General features: G+C 47.5%; 3 non-coding genes across 3 annotated transcripts; 1 reads left to right on the top strand and 2 right to left on the bottom strand.

Annotated features, from left to right (window-relative positions):
- The first annotated feature begins 3,439 nt into the window (after positions 1–3,439).
- TRNAG-CCC (transfer RNA glycine (anticodon CCC)) lies at positions 3,440–3,510 on the top strand. The gene has a single exon. It is a non-coding gene; the product is annotated as a tRNA-Gly (tRNA).
- Positions 3,511–14,147: 10,637 nt separating this feature from the next.
- Positions 14,148–14,218, bottom strand: TRNAG-CCC (transfer RNA glycine (anticodon CCC)). Its single transcript has one exon. It is a non-coding gene; the product is annotated as a tRNA-Gly (tRNA).
- A 351-nt stretch (positions 14,219–14,569) lies between these two features.
- On the bottom strand, positions 14,570–14,642 carry TRNAT-UGU (transfer RNA threonine (anticodon UGU)). Its single transcript has one exon. It is a non-coding gene; the product is annotated as a tRNA-Thr (tRNA).
- Positions 14,643–19,935: the final 5,293 nt, after the last annotated feature.

Below are 19,935 nucleotides of genomic sequence, written 5' to 3'. Positions count from 1 at the left end.
CTGGATTTGACGCAAAGCAGCGTTTTAAGGGCAGAAATCACATTGAATGCTAAATGACAGGCCTAAAGTGCTTTAAAACATCTTGCATGTGTATACATCAATCAGGTAGTGTAATTAAGGTACTGCTTCACACTGACACACCAAACTCACCGTGTAACGCACCGCAAACAGCTGTTTGTGTAGTGACGGCCGTGCTGGACTGGTGCGCACCATGGCGAGAGTGCAGGTTTTGGTGGCTTTACAGCCCATATGGTCGCCTGTTCACTGAACAGAACAGGTATACAGTGGCGGGTTCACAGAACAGGTATGCAGTGGCAGGTTCACTGAACAGGTATACATAGGCAGGTTCACTGAACACAACAGGTATACAGTGGCGGGTTCACTGAACACAACAGGTATGCAGTGGCGGGTTCACTGAACAGGAATACAGTGGCGGGTTCACTGAACACAACAGGTATGCAGTGGCGGGTTCACTGAACAGTACAGGTATGCAGTGGCAGGTTCACTGAACAGGTATGCAGTGGTGGGTTCACTGAACAGGTATGCAGTGGTGGGTTCACTGAACAGGTATGCAGTGGTGGGTTCACAGTACAGGTATGCAGTGCTGGGTTCACAGAACAGGTATGCAGTGGCAGGTTCACTGAACAGGTATGCAGGTATCCAGTGGGCTCACTGAACAGAACAGGTATGGTGGGCTCACTGAACAGAACAGGTATGCAGCCAGGAACAAGCTAAGCCTAACTAATCTTTCCCTATGAGAGACAGTCTGCAGCAGCTCGCCCTACTCTCACTAACGCAGGCACACGAGTGAGCGTAATGGCCGCCGCTGCCTGCCTTTTATTAGGGGGGGAGTGGCTCCGGGGGCTAGTGTAGCCTAATTGGCTACACTGGGCCTGCTGACTGTGATGTAGAGGGTCAAAGTTGACCCTCATGGTGCATTATGGGGTGAACCGAACTTCCGCAAAAGTTCGCCTGCGGGACCCGAACGCGAACCACTGAAGTTCGCATGGAACCGTTCGCAGGCGAACCGTTCGGCCCAACTCTACTCATCGACTGTCTTGGGTTCGGGCTGGCTCAACATCAAGTCAGAGACCTCATCCGATAACCCAGACAGGAAGTAATCTAACAGGGCATAAGTGCCAAACCTGGCCGTAACTGACCACCTACGAAATTCGGCCGCGTAATCCTCGACTGGACCCCTGCCTTGCCGTAAAAGCTTAAGCTTCTGCTCAAAGGTCGCAGCAAGGTCAGGGTCGTCGTAAATTACTGCCATGGCTTTAAAAAATTCCTCTACCGAGGTAAGGGCTAAGTCACCGGCAGGCAAATTGTACGCCCAGGTCTGAGAGTCACCAGTTAGCAAGGTCTTAATAAATGTGACCCATTGGGTCTCAGTTCCCGAGGATCGGGGTCTCAACTCGAAATATGATAACACTCTACTCTTAAAATTCCGAAAGTCAGACTTGTGGCCGGAAAATTTATCAGGTACGGACATTCGTATGTCATCACTAGGAGGGGATCGCACCGAATCAACTGACGTCTGGAGGGTCCGCACAGAGCCTGATAGGGCATCAATTAATGCTTTGTGCTGGCCCAGTGCTTGATGGATGTTATCCACCGAAGTGGCAAGCACATTCAGAGAGTCAGCGTGTGCGTCCATCTGTCTTTAGGTCTGGCGTTCTGTAACGATCGGTGAAGCACAGAGAGGATCTGATTACCGGTGATTTGCAGTATCACGGGGAATACAGATGTATACCAGATTATAAGTGATCTGCAGTATCACCGATAATCCGATATACCAGCTAACCTCTGTTCACCTGAGTAGAGTGTAGTGTTTGGGTGTAACAGTAACACTTAGAGGACTAGGCCTCAGTGCAGTAAGGAGTACTGCACGGATTCCTTCCGAAGACCTGAACTCTCCAAGGTGGGAGGAGTCAGGCTGACAGTAGGAAGGATAGTCTGACAGTGACACTCTGGAGGAAGTGTCACTAACAGGACGAGGAACCGCCTGCAATAGTAAGGTCGGTTCTCGAGGTCGACAAGCCAGGTCGTTAACACACAGACAGATAAGGTACAATTACAGTAGGCGGAGGCGGAGTCTAAAGTGCGGCAACAGAGTATCAGAAATATCGAGGTACAAGATCAGGAGGCAGAAGCAGAGTCTAAGGACGAGCCGGGGTTCGGCAACAGAGTATCAGAAATATCGAGGTACAAGATCAGAGTTCAGGAGGATAGTCAGGCAGGCAAAAGTTATAACAGATAATCACAATCAAACTAGTACTTTAGCTATCAACAGAATCTAGCTAAGTGTAGGATTACAGCTCCAGCTGGTCCCGGCACACTTGAGGATCTGACTACAGGTCTGAGTGCTCCCACGTATGTGTTCGCAACGCCAGACACCAGGGAAATGACCAGCCAGCAGTATATATACACAGGCATCCCTCCAGCACCACCCTAAGTGCTGGACCAATAGGAGTGGAGCCAGAGTCAGCTGACCAGCCTGGTCAGCTGACTCACTTCTGCCTGTGATATAATCCCTGCCTGAGTGCGCGCGCGCGCGTCACTCTAAAGCTAGAGGGACTACGAGTCCCAGCCACATCACTGTGCGGCAATCTCTCCGGTCCCCCATGCGCGGGGTTGGCCGCACCGCTAGCCGTACGGGCGGCGGCCTCCCCGCGCTGAGACCCAGTGGCGATAGGATCGCGTGCACTAACCGCCGCGTCAGACGCGGCGGTTTCTCCACGTTCCTCCATGCCTTTAGTGGGAGCAGCCGCCTCACGCTGAGCAGAGGCGGCTGCTCCTCCGCGCCTCCTTACAGTCTGCCTTCCAATACTTTTAGCCATAGACCCTGATCAAACATGCAGATCAGATTTTCTGACTACAGTTGGACTAGATTAGCCACATGTTTCAGGTGCGGGACTCAGAAACTACTGGTACTAAAAAGTTCAGCTGGATGTAAGATAACCTAGATTATTTTTTGTAAAAAAATCAAGATGTTAGCCTCCGTATCCCTTTCACTTTAGGTTTCCATTAAACCAAACAGAGCCAGGAGCTTCTATGTGACATCTACACTGAATGTACACAGCAAACTACTGTTTTTCTTACTGCACAATTTTCTAAATGAGCTGGATAGGCTACATTTATGTAAGGCTCTTACAAATAGCTTGATCTGTAGAGATAGCTACCTAGAGCGATTTAAAGTGGTGAAAATGTTAGCAGCTAAAGTGTAGCAATTGTGAAAATTGAATTAAAATAAGCTTGCATTGCCTTTCCTTTAAGTGATATACTCCAAAAGATGTCTTCAGAAAGTTTTTTGAGAATTGCACCTTGGCCAGCATGCTTAGAAAGATTGGTAGAAAAACAGTGCATTTTTGCTTGATGATGATGAAAGATGTCGGAAAGCAGTGGCTGAGGCTTGAGCCATAAGATAAAATGCCCACAAGTGCTAGTAGTGTAGGGGTATCATGCAAGATTCCCATTCTTGCGAACCGGGTTCAAGTCCCGGCTAGCGCAGAATAGCACTTTTATACGTCTTCAGTCAAAAGAAGCAAGTAAATGCATTTCCACTTGATAACATTTCCAAAGTCTTATCTCTTGCAGGTGTAGCTATCATGTGCCACACTTTCCCGAACCTAAAGCAAAAGCTTATGTAGGTTGAACTATTTTTTCCTTCTAAACAATGCACGGTGCCTGCCTGTCCTGCTAATCCTCTGTCTTCCAATACTTTTAGCCATAGACCCTGATCAAACATGCAGATCAGATTTTCTGACTACAGTTGGACTAGATTAGCCACATGTTTCAGGTGCGGGACTCAGAAACTACTGGTGCTAAAAAGATCAGCTGGATGTAAGATAACCTAGATTATTTTTTTGTAAAAAATCAAGATGTTAGCCTCCGTATCCCTTTCACTTTAGGTTTCCATTAAACCAAACAGAGCTAGGAGCTTCTTTGTGACATCTACACTGAATGTGCACAGCAAACTACTGTTTTTCTTACTGCACAATTTTCTAAATGAGCTGGATAGGCTACATTTATGTAAGGCTCTTAGAAATAGCTTGATTTTTGCTTGATGATGATGAAAGATGTCGGAAAGCAGTGGCTGAGGCTTGAGCCATAAGATAAAATGCTCACAAGCGCTAGTAGTGTAGGGGTATCATGCAAGATTCCCATTCTTGCGACCCGGGTTCGAGTCCCTATTTATGTAAGGCTCTTACAAATAGCTTGATCTGTATAGTTTGCTACATAGAGAGATTCAAAGTGGTGAAAACTTTAGCAGCTCAACTGTGGAAGATTGGTAGAAAAACAGTGCACTTTTGCTTGATGATGATCAAAGATGAAAGATGTCGGCAAGTAGTGGCTGAGGCTTGAGCCATGAGCCATGAGGGAAGCTGCCCACAAGTGCTATTAGTGTAGGGGTATCATGCAAGATTCTCATTCTTGCGACTCGGGTTCGAGGCCCGGCTAGCGCCGGATAACGGAAAATTGTTACTTTCCTGATGGTAATTTTCCTTTTCCGATGCTTATATGTTGTCACACTTGGGTAGATGCCCTGCCCCTTCTACCCCATAGGACCCCGTTGTTATAAATGTCTGATCCTGCCCCACCTCTCCAGTCTTCTATGTAGCCTCGATCACTGAAGCCCACAGAAGGGAGGGTCGTGTGACGACATATAAGCATCGGGAAAGGAAAATTACCATTAGGTAAGTAATAATTTTCCGTTTTCCCTATGCTTAATGTCGTCACACTTGGGACTTAACTAGGAAGAAATGAAGGGAGGGAGACCAAATGCTGTGCAATAAACTTAAATTTACTTAATTATGCAGTATGTGACAACAATACAGTTTTACCAAATAAAGCAGATGACTGTGCTGTCATATCTACTCGGTAATGTTTCATAAATGTATGAATTGTGGACCAGTTCGCAGCTTGGCATATTTTATCCACCGGCACCTTATTGAATGCAGTACAAGAGGTGGAAATACTTCTGGTAGAGTGTGCCAGTATTTGTTCCGGTGGTATTAAATTAAGAGTTTTATATGCCAGCTGTATGGCCTTCACTATCCAAGAGGCGATAGTCCTTACTGATGCTGGTTCCCCTTTCTTGTAGCCATTTGGGATCACCCACAATCTCTCTGTTTTTCTAAATTACTCCATGGCACGTAGGTAAGTTCCTACTGCACGTACCACATCCAGTGGATGCGTGTAATAGATAGCGGAGATACCGCCGCAGAGGCAAGCGGCATGGCGGCTATCTCCGCGTATCAGCCGGCGGCCTCTGCCGCGCAGTTACATGCTGCTGCTTTGCCTGGTCCTTCTAATGCACATAGATTGAGGGCTACACGCGCGTGTGCCAGGCGACAGGACCTTTATGCGAATAGAAGGGGAGTCAGCTGACCTGCCAAGTCAGCTGACTCCAACGGTACTTTGGATTGGCTGAGTGATGGGGGCAGCGCTGCGGGGCATCTCTGTATATATAGTACTAGTCTGTCAGTTGCCCCGTTTCTGCTGTTGCGAATGCTAACATGCTCAGACCCTAGTCAGATCTCAAAGTGTGCTAGAACCAGCTGGAGCTAGGGATCCACACTTAGCCAGATTCTGTTGATAGCTTAAAGTACTAATTGTATTATCTGTTATGACCTTCTGCTTCCTTTGACTACTCTCCTGCTTGCTGATTCTGTACCTCTGCCCATCTGATTCCTGTTGCCGACTCTGCCTGAACTTAACACTGAATTAGCCTTCTGTCTTTGCACTTTATCTGTCCGTACGTTGCCTACTCTGCTTGTCTGACCTTCCTGTCCTCACCAGTGGGCCTAGCCACTGGTGAGGGATCTGTAGTAGCATTCACCTACTCCTCAGGTAAAGCTCAGCTGCAGCACTGTCTGTAACACCTGCTCCTCAGGTGTCCGCTAGCTGCAGTATAGTCTTAATCACCTGCTCCTCAGGTGATCAGCCTTTGCAGCACTGTCTGTAACACCTGCTCCTCAGGTGTCCACTAGCTGCAGCATAGTCTTAATCGCCTGCTCCTCAGGTGATCATCCTTTGCAGCACAGTCAGTGGTCCCTGCTCCTCAGGTATCCACTGGCTGCAGTATAGTCTTAATCGCCTGCTCCTCAGGTGATCATCCTTGCAGCACAGTCAGTGGTCCCTGCTCCTCAGGTGTCTACTGGTTGCAGTACAGTCTGAATCACCTGCTCCTCAGGTGATCATTGGCTGCAGTACTGTAAAGGATTGCGGAGACACCGCCGCACGGTCTGGCAGCGGGGCGGCTGTCTCCGCGTTCAGACCGGCGGTTTCCGCACAGCAGCATGCGTCTGGTGTGTCTGAGCCTAGTAGTGCACACAGATGGAGAGCTACGCGCGCGCGCGCTAGGGGGCAGGACCTTTATGCCAATAGGAGAGGGATCAGCTGATCAAGACTGTCAGCTGATCCCAGCGCAGGGAGTGATTGGCTGAGCGGGGCTGGGCGGCCCTGAGGAGTGCTGCACTGTATATACTTCTCGCCTGTCAGTTGCTGGTTGTCTGCCGTTGCGAATACTAACGTGTGAGCACTCAGACCAGTCAGATCCCACAGTGTGTTAGAACCAGGAGGACCTGGGAATTCACACTAAGCCAGATTACTATTGTGTTATATGTTAGAACAGTTTCAGTTTCTTAGGAATACTGTGACATTGCTGTGTTATACTTTAGACCAGTTCCAGGGTGTTGAGACCATGGACCTCACACCCAAGCTTAGGGATACTGTGTCATTGCTGTGTTATACCTTAGACCAGTTCCAGGGTGTTGTGACCAAGGACCTTGCACCCAAGCTTGTGAGCAGGTGATTCAGACTCTACTGCAGCTATCTAGATGATTCAGACTGTACTGCAGCTATCTAGATGATTCAGACTGTACTGCAGCTATCTAGATGATTCAGACTGTACTGCAGCTATCTAGATGATTCAGACTGTACTGCAGCTATCTACCTGAGGAACAGGTAATAACTAAACTAAGAGCCCCTCACCAGGACTAAGCTCCCTGGTGAGAGCAGGAGAGTCAGACTAGCAGGTTCAGCAACACACGGGCAGATACAGTACAAAAGCGGAAGACAGAAACAGAGTGAGGGATAACCAAGTCGGCAACTAGATCAGATAGGCGAAGGCACAGAATCACAAGACAGGAGAGTAGTCAAAGCTAGCAGAAGGTCAGAATAAATAATACAATTCAATTAGTACGTTAAGCTATCAACAGAATCTGTCTAAGTGTGGATCCCCAGCTCCTGCTGGTTCTAGCACACTTTTGGATCTGACTATGGTCTGAGTGCTAACATGTAGCGAATGCAACAGCAGACGAGGAACAACTGACAGGCCTGCCCTATATATACTGGGAGCACTCTAAAGCCACGCCCCAGTCACTCAACCAATCCAGATCAGTGTTGGAGTAAGCTGACCGGCTGATCAGCTGACTTCCCTTCTGTCTGCATAAAGATCCTGTCTGTGCGCGCGTGCGCGCGCGTAGTCCTTAGTCTGTGTGCCAGTGAGGGAGTAGGCAAAGATCCACCATGCGACAATGCGGCAAAAGCCGCTGGCTGAGATGCGGAGACAGCCGCCATGCCACTCGGCGCTGCAGCGGCTTCCCTCTCATTCCCCACTAACCCAGGCACCAGTCCATCCTGTATCCGCACGGCGGAACCCGCCAGCTGGGACGTGGAGATAGCCGCCATGCTACTGCTTGACACGGCGGCATCTCCGCAATCCCTTATACTAAGGGGTGAAGTGGTCGAGGACAAAAAGAAGACAGGAGAGGTGGGGCAGGATCAGACATTTATAACAACGGGGTCCTATGGGGTAGAAAGGGCGGGGAATCTACCCAAGTGTGACGACATTAAGCATAGGGAAAGCACTTTTAAACACCTCCAAGTCTGCAAGGACAACTGAAGAGACAGGTATATGGAGGCTGCCATGTTTATTTCCTTTTAAGCAATACCAGTTGCCTGGCAGCCCTGCTGATCCTCTGCCTCTAATACTATTAGCCATAGCCCCTGAACAAGCATGCAGCAGATCAGGTGTTTCTCACTTTAAAGTCAGATGCTTGTTCCTGGTGTTATTCAGATACTACTGCAGAGAAATAGACCAGCAGGGCTGCCAGGCAACTGGTATTGATTAAAAGGAAATAAATATGGCAGCCTCCACATACCTCTCACTTCAGTTCCCCTTTAAGTCAAAAGAAGCAAGGAAATGCATTTCCTTGTGACAACATTTCTAAAGTCCAATCTCTTGCAGGTGTAGCTATCATGTTCCACACTTTCCCAAACCTAAACCAAAAGCTTATGCAGGTTGAACTATGTTTTTCCTTCTAAACAATGCACGGTGCCTGTCTGTCCTGCTAATCCTCTGCCTTCAGAGGATGTTCTGATTCAGATGTTCTGACTACAGTTCGACTAGATTAGCCATATGTTTCAGGTGCAAGACTCAGAACCAGGGGTCGAGTCCTGCGTGGACGCGGGTGAACGGCGTTCACATACTTTTTCTTCAGAGTGAACGCCGTTCACCCTGGCTTGTGTGGAGGGAGCAGCGCAGAGAAGGCGAGCTATGGGGACAGTGGGGATGGGCGGACATCTCCCCCCCCATCCCTCATCTTTGTGCTCCCCTTCCTGCTTTTCTCCTCCAGCGTTGTTAAGTGTCGGGCCCGGCGGCGAAAGTGGGCGGAGACTTTCCGCCTTCTTCCAGCCGCAAGGGACGCTCCGCTCTGTGTGCGGCTAGAAGACCAGACTATCCGCACACAGAGCGGAGCGTCCCTTGCGGCTGGAACGAGGTAAGTCTCCGCCCACTTTCGCCGCCGGGCCCGACACTTAACAACGCTGGAGGGGAGAGGCAGGAAGGGGAGCACAAAGATGAGGGATGGGGGGGGGGGGGAGATGTCCGCCCATCCCCGCTGTCCCCATAGCTCTCCTTCTCTGCTCTGCTCCCTCCGGGTGGGGACACACCTGGCTTCCTGGGCACATATACCCCTGCCTACATATACTGGGGACATACCCCTGGCTACATATACTGGGGACATATACCCCTGGCTACTTGGGCACATATACCCTGTCTACATATACTGGGCACATATAACCCCTGGCTACATATACTGGGGACATATACCCCTGGCTACCTGGGCACATATACCCTGCCTACATATACTGGGGACATACCCCTGGCTACATATACTGGGGACATATACCCCTGCCTACATATACTGGGGACATATACCCCTGCCTACATATACTGGGGACATATACCCCTGCCTACATAAACTGGGGACATATACCCCTGCCTACATATACTGGGGACATATACCCCTGCCTACATATACTGGGGACATATACCCCTGGCTACCTGGGCACATATACCCCTGCCTACATATACTGGGGACACACACACCTGCCTACATATACTAGGCACATATACCCCTGCCTACATATACTAGGGACATATACACCTGCCTACATATACTGGGGACATATACCCCTGCCTACATATACTGGGCATATATACCCCTGCCTACATATACTGGGCATATATACCCCTGCCTACATATACTGGGCACATATACCCCTGCCTACATATACTGGGCATATATACCCCTGGCTACATATACTGGGCATATATACCCCTGGCAACATATACTGGGCATATATACCCCTGGTTACATGTACTGGGCATATATACCCCTGGCTACATATACTGGGGACATATCCCACTGGCTACATATACTGGGCACATATACCCCTGGCTACATATACTAGGCAACTATACCTCTGGCTACATATACTGGGGACTACTATACTCATGGCTACTTATACTGGGGACACCTATAGACCTGGCTACCTGGGGGTACCTATTTTGGGGGAACCGCTGTCAGATTATCTGCATTTTTGTGGAACCGCTGTTATGTATTTTGGGGAACAGCTGCCAAATTATGTGTATGTTAGGGGAACGGCTGTGTGATGATCCGCTCAGCTGGCTGCACAGGCAGACAGCTGTTTGTCCATTCCTCTAGTCTGTGGGCTGCACCTGTCTTTCCATTGCAAGTTTCTGGTCTGTTCTCTTGCTGGGGAATTTGCATACATTTGTTATGCAAATCCCATACCTGCCTTCTTTGATGACTGGCACTATAAGAGCTTTAGGTTTCCCAGAAGGCTTTGCTGGTCATTTCCTTTCCATGGTCTGTTCCTGATGGACACTGCTGGAGTGTCAGCCATTGCTATCTAGTATAGTTAATTCCTGGGGGTTGCTTTAGGCTCCCCTTCTAGCCCAGTCAGGTTGTATTATCTGTATTGCCTGTTCTGTCTTGTCTTGCCTGTTGCCATTGTCCTGCCCCAATGGTGGTCGACAGGAAATGGTTCTGATCTCTGTTCTTGGAGTATAGCTGGTGCAGCGGTTGCTACCAGCTATCTCTTCTGTTCTGTCTCCTGGGATCGCGCTAGCTACTTTTCGCTAGCGCTGGGGATCCTTCTGTTCTGCTACTCTGTACCTGGATCACGCTAGCCACTTTTCGCTAGTGCTGTGGATCCTATCTCTCGTTTGTCCCTGTTTTCGTGTGTCTGTCTTGTCCGCTACGCTTGCTGGAGGCTCGGTGAGGTAACCGTTAAGCAAGCGCTCGCGTCCTCTGTTTCATGTTTGTCTGTTAATGGTTAGTTAGGCGTGCTTGTCTCTATTGTGCTTATCACGTGGAGATCGCGCATAACCGCGTGCACTGTTGCGAATGAGTGCGGTGTTCGCGGTTAGCTAGCGTTTGTTATTTTCCGTATCTCCTTATTGTATTTGCTGTGCCTTTGCTACCCTCGTTTTCTATTCTGATCTGCCTTGTGTCACGTCTGGCGATCGCACCTCTCGCGATCGCGTTCCTATTTCGTATCTGCTGTTGTGTGTGCGCGGTCGCGGGGTGGCGACTGGATTTGCGCACACACATACAACCTATCCCTTTGCTCAATCTCATTCGCAATCGCCTCTCTTGCGATTGCGTTCTGCGCTTCGTACAATTCCTGTCTGGCACTTGTGGAGGTACAGAGGATTGGTTCCTCTGCATTCCCCAGCGCCATCTGCCGACAGGAATTTCCCTCTACAGGTGCGTAGCACCTTTTGCTGGGTGCCTGCAAATATACGCTTGTGGAGGATTTCCGCCGTGTCAGCGCACGCGTTGTGCGCTGATCACGGAGAAAGTTCCACAATCGTTACAGGCTGCTGCCAGATTACGTGTATTTTGGGGAACTGCTGCCAGAGTGTGTATGTTTGGGGGACCACTACTGCCAGATTATATGTCCTTTGGGTGTTACGTGTATTTTGGGTGATCCGCTGCCAGGTTTCGCGTATTTTGGGGAACTGCTTCCAAATTATGTGTATGTTGGTGGAACTGCTGCTGCCACATTGTCTATTTTGGGGGGAACCACTTCCATATTATCTGTATTTTGGAGGAACTTCTACCAGATTATGTGTCTTTTTTGGTGAAATGCTGTCAGATTACATCTATTTTTGGGGGATACACTACGGCAGAGCTCAAACTTCCTCGGCAGACCTTTTACATCACTGCTAAGGTCATGTATATTTGGCCCCACCCATGACCACGCCCACGGTGTGCTTGACCACGCCCATTTTTAGCGCGCCGCGCAGGAATTTTCCGAGTGAGTCCACTCACTTCTATTCCCAGGACTAGACCCCTGCTCAGAACCTACTGATGCTAAAAAGATCAGCAGGATGCAAGATAACCTAGATTATTTTTGTAAAAAATCAATATGTTAGCCTCCATATCCCTCTCACTTTAGGTTCCCATTAAACCAAACAGATACAGGAGCTTCTATGTGACATCTACATCATCAGGGATTCATCTGAGCCCGCCAAGTCTGCCCCGCCGATGCCCCTAAAATTTATAGCTGTATGTAGTGTGTGCATTTATACATTACCTGTCCTGTACCAGCTTCCGTACGGTGTCCGTCCATCTCGCCGGGTAACAGCCGCATATACGCTAACGGCGCATAGCGTCTGATGTCAGACACTATGTGCCGCCGGCGTGCATGCGGAACCCGGCGAGATGGACGGAAACCGCGTGGAGACCCACACAGGACAGGTAATGTATAAATGCACACACTACATAGATTCATACATTGTGGCGGCAGCAACGGTGGGGGTTTAATCGTCTCGTTGCTCGTTCGCAAATCGGCCGCCGTACCACCGCGCACCCGACCAACCACTTTTGGCCCGACATCTTGCAGCAGGTGCAATCGACCGTGCGCTCAATTTCAGTCCCAAAATTATAATAATCAAATTGGATCGTCGACTGGTTTGTTGGTCAGCTGATGTATTGCCGCCTTAAGGTATCCTTTAAGCTCTAAAGCCCAATACACACGCTCAACAGCGGTCTTTTGTGCTTTCACACCTTTTGTTGTGAAACAAGTAGAAACACCTAAAAAAAAGGATTTTGCTACTGTTCAAAGCACTGATAAGATTGATAAGAAGTCAATCCAACTGTTGGATTGACTTCTTATCAGTCTTATCAGCTTTTTGAACATTAGCAAAATACTTTTTTTTAGGTGTTTCTACTTTTTTCACAACAAAAGTTGTGAAAGCATAAAAGACCGCAGTTGAGCGTGTGTATTGGGCTTAAGGTATCCTTTAAGTTGGGGGTGACCTGGGGGGCCCTGCTGCCGTCTCGGGGCCCTGGGGCAATTGCCTAGGTTGCCCCTATGGTAGAGCCAGACTTGCCTAATATGTGACAAGGCGCCCAGCTGCCACCTTTTTTGATCCCTCTCCTACCTCAGATTACCAGAGAGACTATAATGGAGAGGCAAAGCTAAGGGCCGGTTCACCCTGGGCACTTTACCGCTATCGTGTTTCCGTCCACAATCGTGATTCGGCAGCTCAAATCTTGCGATTTGCTGCGATTTTTCCTTGTGATTCCCGTTCAATAGAACAAGAATCATAGTGCGATCGCCCCCAAAATGCTGCATGCAGTGTATTTGCGATATACTGCAAACGCTGCAGTGTGAATGTATCCATAGGGATACATTATGGCCCATACTCACGGGCTACAAATGTCGCCGCAACACGTGGCGCACGCGTGTTGCAGCGACAGGTCGCCCGTGAGTATGCGGTGTTGCCCGGGCGCGCACCCCGAACTGTCGCTCGTCGCTGATGTCGCCGGGCGATTGAACCGCTCAATCGCCTGGTGACAGTCGCCGCCGCAACTGTCGCTAGTCCGCGTGAGTACGCGGACTAGCGACAGCAACAAGATAAAAAATACATTGGGCTTCCGGCAGGGGAAGGCGCAACAGCGACAGCTTCCGCCGCATCAGTTGCCAGGTCCCTCTGCCGTGTGTATGCGGAGGGACCTGGCGACGAGCTGTCGCCGGCCTGTCGCGCACACGCTCACGTGTGCTGGCGACAGGCTAAAAAGTTGCCCGTGAGTATGGGCCATACGGAGCAGCGCTTTGCTGATCGCCAGCGATCAGCAAAGGGCTGAAAAAGCGCCCATTGTGAACCAGCCCTAATACATCGCCTTGGACCCAACTTCGTCTTAATCCTTTGTTGTCCTAAAGTAACAACACAAAAGCCTTTACAAAACCCAGTTATCAATAGCTCACAAACCTCCAATATACAGATAAATTACGTCTCTCTCCTCATAAACTTATTCCAGAAGAATTACAAATACATAGATCAAAACAGCCGCGGTTTGTCAATACTGGTATGAATGCAACTTGTCCAATAAAAGAGCTATTGACAACTGCAGCATTATACAGTAATACGTCAAGGTATTTTCCTTTCTGAACTCTGCACAGCTGAACATCAAGCTGCTTATAAGGATGCCACGTGTATAAACGAATAATAAGAAAAAAGAACCCTGATGAAGTCATAATACACGGATTATTACTACATACGTACTAATGAGAGCTATTTGCAAATCACTGAACCATTATTATACAATAGTATTATTATTTTAACTACAAACTGATGCAGTGCTCTAATGAAATTAGCAAATAAAACTAATACAATTTGTTACCTGCACCTAAACATAAACAAGGATTTTAAATATAAGCACACATTTCATAACAGAAGCATAAAAATGTAAACAATTGTGGTGCAACTACATTGAAAAAAAACCCATTGATAAATGAATTAACAGGAAAAAAAATGAACCTGCGCTAGCCGGGACTCGAACCCGGGTCGCAAGAATGGGAATCTTGCATGATACCCCTACACTACTAGCGCTGCTTGGAATATCAGTTTTCTCTCTGGTCTCCTTGACAGAAACCTGCAGCGTCCTCAGATTTTACATTGTTCCGTTTTCATAGGTTATAAAATGTGTTACATTTGTTTTGTAAATTAGCAATTTTCTAAGGCTGACGATTGAGTTTTCACACGTCATAAAATGTGCTATATTTGCTTTTTAAATGAGAAATCTTCTACTGGCTGATGATAGTAATGGATTATGATGACTGTATGATGTGTTAGTAAATGTAAAGGAGAAATGTAACATGTCCATATTCTATGCTACACTAATGTAACAATACAGTGGTAATATAACATATATAGAGAAAATATAGAAAGAAAAAGTTTGTCAGGCCCCAGCGAGATTTGAACTCGCGACCCCTGGTTTACAAGACCAGTGCTCTAACCCCTGAGCTATGGAGCCTCTCACTTGCAATTTTGCAATTCACACTCAGCCACTAGCTTTCCTCTGTGATCCGCTCACAGTGACAAAAGCAGAAGCGTTTTATTCTTAGTGACTGTATTTACCAGCCTATCATGTTTTGCCTTTTGCTACTGGGAAACAAGTGATGTCTGCCAGAACCGCATGCTTCATTATCCTGCATCTATTATCCGGCAAGTTAAAGGACCTATATGACATCACAAAGCCATGTTCACAAAGCCATGTGACTGCGCCCACGTGACAGCCTAGTGCAACAGCCTGATTTTATTTTGCAGCGCTTCCTATTGTTAGAGTATCAGAGCTAGCAGAACAAGTAGCAGAAATGCAGGGAACGCGAATGAATGAATGAGGATGACTTCCTAGCAATTTGTATCTCTGTTCAGAATCTCACTTTTAATGTGTCGCCTGGTACATTATAGTGCTGTGATGCAGCCGCATGTCTGTCCTCAAGCAGGGTGGATTAGTCACATGGAGCATGTCTGTTTCTCTGATCCTAGAACTACTGTGTCTGATTGCTTTTTGCAGAGTGTAATAGCACTGAGTGTTCTCCTTGGTCAGAGCAGTAGTGAGTGACGAAATAGCATGGATACTCAAGCATTTCTGTCTATCTAATCATCTGTATGTTTCTCTGTACTACCTTAGTCTTTTTTGCCTTTTTTTTACTGTTACATACACACCAAAATCTGCATGCACATGCTCAAGTAATGTTGGAACACCGGACATACTACTTTGCGCATCTGGGTAACAGTAAATTCGGGCGCCTGAGGCTAGTGGACAAATCGGGCGCCGCCATTCACTCCTATAATAAATATCGTTTAATGGGCGCCCGATAGGAAAAAAGGGCGCCGGAGAAAACTAACGTTTTAAAAGCGGCGCCCGGAGACTTAATGTTTTATTACTGTTTCTCATGATTACACATTATTTAATGATTTATACATTTTTAAATATTATTTTTAAACGAAAAACAGTACAATATTTTTTTCCAAACATTATTTTTAAACGAAAAACAGTACTGTTTTTTTTTTTTTTTTTACATTGTTTTTAAACGAAAAAACCAACAGGGGGTCTTAGGTTTAGGCACCAACAGGGGGGTCTTAGGTTTAGGCACCAACAGGGGGGTCTTAGGTTTAGGCACCAACAGGGGGGTCTTAGGTTTAGGCACCAACAGGGGGGTCTTAGGTTTAGGCACCAACAGGGGGGTCTTAGGTTTAGGCACCAACAGGGGGGTCTTAGGTTTAGGCACTAACAGGGGGGTCTAGGGGTTAGGGGTAGGTACAGGGAGGGTTACTTAGGCACCAACAGGGGGGGGTCTTAGGTTTAGGCATCAACAGGGGGGTCTAGGGGTTAGGGGTAGGTACAGGGAGGGTTACTTAGTAATTTTTTTTTTAAACGTTATTATACGTTTCACTATTTAAACGAAAGATTAACGTTTTTACAATTGCCGATTTAATGCACATTATTTAATGATTTATAACTTTAAAAAACAATAATTTTAAACGAAATACAGTACAATACAATTTTAAACGTTATCCATGCTTATCGTTAAAAACCCGGCGCCCTTTTTTCCCAGCGCCCCTTTTTAACGTACGCGCGCATCTGCAGTATGTCAGATTGACATCCTTGAGACCACGCTCCTCGCTCTTCTACTATGTGCACTCAAGCGGGGAGCGCAGTCACAAGACTGCCGATCTGACAGTGCACATGCTCAAAGACGGGCGTAGCAATAGGGGTTGCAGAGGTAGCGACCGCATCTGGGCCCTTGGGCCAGAGGGACCCCAAAGGGCCCTCCCTCAATTACAGTATTAGCTCTCTATTAGTCCTGTGCTCATAATAATCACTTCTATAGATACTTTGAATAGTGGTAATCCTTATCAAACTGTTTCCTCAGTGGCGTAGCTAAGGAGCTGTGGGCCCCGATGCAAGTTTTACAATGGGGCCCCCCACAGACTCTATACATAACAATTGCTACGGCGCACCAAAACCTGCCAATGGCAACTACAGTGTCAGAGGTGCAAGAAGGGGATGGGGGACAGTTTGTTAATGGTTACCACTATTCAAAGTATCTATAGAAGTGATTATTCTGAGCACAGGACCAATAGAGAGCTAATACTGCAGTTGAGGGAGGGCCCTTCGGGGCCCCTCTGGCCCAAGGGCCCCGATGCGGTCGCTACCTCTGCACCCCCTATTGCTACGCCCCTGTGTTTCCTATCCTTTTCTTGCACCTCTGACACTGTAGTTGCCATTGGCAGGTTTTGGTGCGCCGTATCAATTACCACGTATAGAGTGCTTGGGGGGGGGGCATTGTAAAACTTGCATCGGGGCCCACTGCTCCTTAGCTACGCCACTGCTCAAAGATGACTGGGTCAAAGGGTGCCAACTCACTGGACCAAGCGGCAGCTTTTATAACTAAAAAACTAAACGGAGGGGACGCTGGCACACAGGATACCCACACACACAGGCGTCCGTCTTTAATTCAAAGCTTGGCTCGGGTAACCTTGAATGATCAACGTTTCAGGAAATAAGCATTGGATAGATACGCTGTTTGACTGTAGCCAAGCAGAGCGTGCTGTTGAGGCAAACCTGAACTGAAAATGAAAAGTCAAAATAAACATACACGGGTCATACTTACCTCCCACGTAGTCTACTCATGAATCTGTTTGGCCTTGTTCACATTATAAATCGCAATTGCTGACGCAAGCGTTTTGCGATTTTGTGGGTGTTTTTTTTTTTATCGCTATTTATCGCTAGTGATTTTTAGTTAAGCGATTTTCTAAGCGCTTTTGCAGAGCTTTTCTCAGTGAACTCTTTCACCCGGAAATCAATAAATACAATGTATTTATTCATGAAAGCGCTGGGGAAATCGCTATAGAAAGCGATTTTCAAGCGCTTTGTAATTTCCCTATACCTTCCATTATAGGCAAATCGCTTATATCAAAAATGGTACAGGTAGCACTTTGGTGAGTGTATCTGAGGGGCTGGGGCTTCTTCCAGCTCAGGGAAGGCGGCGAGGTCCCGCGGCGTCCTCCTGGCTCGGAAAACCTGCGCATGCGCAGACCTGTCACGCCGCCCACCGTGATGACGTGAAGCGGCCGGCGTGATTATGCATTGCGTCTTTAATCAGGAAGAGCCGGCCGACACCTGGCCCGGGTGTCGCCAGGTGATGCTGAAAACCAGGGGCCAGCGAAGGCTGAAGGAGACAAGCCAGGAGGACGCCGTGGGACCTCGCCGCCTACCCTGAGCTGGAAGAAGCCCCAGGTAAGTGTATTCTTTTAAATTTGGGCACTCCTCGGAAGCCCTTTAAACTGTAATATTGTCCACTTGAACCATAGGGAAACATACACATTGCCTTGCACATCAGTTGTCCTTTTAGTTGTAACTGGCAACTGATATATATTCAAAATCTTGTCAGGAATGGAAGGAATCACTGTAAGAAGAAATTGGTGAGCTTCTGAGAGGAACTGACGGCGAGGGAAGTATGTAATATTAATTTGCAGGTACATTGTGTGTTTATTTTAAACAATTTTACTCGGTTCAGGTTCCCATTAAGCGGAAAGGGGACAAGGGATAACAAGTCGTCAACAAGAGAGCAGCGATCTGTGGTGCAGGGAAAAAAAGAAGACTCCGCCTGTTTGTTGTTTAGTGATCTGCTGTGGCAGACCACTAATTGTCGACATTGTGGGACAGCTGTACACTTGCTAGATTTTCAGCTGAGATTGCACAGAACAATCATTTTAGCCATGTTTTCTCTAGCTCTCACACTGCATCGGAACATGATGCGATCATATTTCTATGGTACATTCACATCAGCGGAGTGCTAGGTTGTTGGAATAATGCGCAACATGCAGATCGTTTCCTAGACAACATGCGCATTGACAGTGGCAGTGAAGCATACTTTAAAGTACTGTATGCGCCACTGTATGCTTCGCATAGCACTCCTAAAGCACGATGCGCCTTTTATCACCATTACGATGTGATCCTATAGGATTGCAACGCAATGTGCATAGTAGGAAAGCTGCCTTAGAATCTTGGGCAAAAGTCTACAGCATGTACTGTTGTGCAATCATGCCAATGGTAAAATCACTGCTTTTTATAGAGATAAGAACAGTATAGTGATTGCTGCTAAATTGTTACCCAAAATAATCATGAACAATCGTACCTAATAAACATACAGGGGATTATGATATATAAAGAATGAGACCCAAGGGAGGTGACATCAGCTGGCTGCTGAATGAGTAATGCCAAAGTGGTGACTGTGCCATTGTATTGGTCCTAGAACATGTATTTACATCAAAGGACATCCGAGGTGAAAATTCACTGATGAGAAAATTGTATCTATCCTCCTTTTTAGATATCCCACAGTTTTGTTTTGTACTAGTAAAAAAAGGCCCACCCGTTATAAAACAGGCGCTAGGTCACAGCCACTACCCCCTGCAATGCGAGCACATAGGAGTCCCGCTTGCTCGTTCCCCACCACTGTCTGAAGTATATGCACACAGGCAGCTGCTTCCTTGGCAGTTGGAAAAAGCTGTTATTTCCTACAATGCAATAAGAACCTCTGTGAACCACACACAGCAAACTGTCAGATCCGGCCCTGTGTCCTAACTGCCCTGGCTGCGCACATGCTCAGTACAAAAAAGCCAGGGACATACAACCATTCAGTTGATGACAGTGACACTTGCATTTTATTGAATAGGATTTAATCGAGTTGTTACTGTTTCATTGTCTCTGCTCAATGACACCTTCGTTGAAATATGCCAGAGCTCAAATGGATGAATTATTTACCCTTTTTATCTGTTCTTGCTCTCACAAGCAATTTACTGACAGGAAAGTGTATTACGGCTGTAATTACTTATGAGTCTGACCTGGTTCCGACCCGGGCCCGACCGGGAGCGAAACTGTCACTTGCATACTTGATGTTAAACTTTTTCAGGCAGAGAAAGAAAAAAAGGAACACAGCCTAGTTATTTGTGTGCTTGGCACTGTACATACACATGTCTATCATGTCACATGTCACCTCGGTTGTCCTTTAAGGAACACTGAGCAGACCTAGAAAAATGCAATACTGAACTTACCTGGGGTTTCCTCCAGCCACCTGTAGTCCATGAGGTCCCTCTGCATCCTCTGGGTCCCCTCCTTTGGTGGCTTTATTACCTGCATGATCTGGCTGGGAGTCGTGCGCAACTGTGCATGCGTGACCTGTACGTGCACCATCGCCGTGTGCATTTCTCGAAAGAATGAACCACGACATGTGCAGAACGCTCAAGGGGACAGGCGC

This window comes from Hyperolius riggenbachi, chromosome 10 (assembly GCF_040937935.1).
Source record: "Hyperolius riggenbachi isolate aHypRig1 chromosome 10, aHypRig1.pri, whole genome shotgun sequence".
Classification (NCBI taxonomy): Eukaryota; Metazoa; Chordata; class Amphibia; order Anura; family Hyperoliidae; genus Hyperolius; species Hyperolius riggenbachi.
This window is presented reverse-complemented; position numbering and strand designations above follow the sequence as displayed.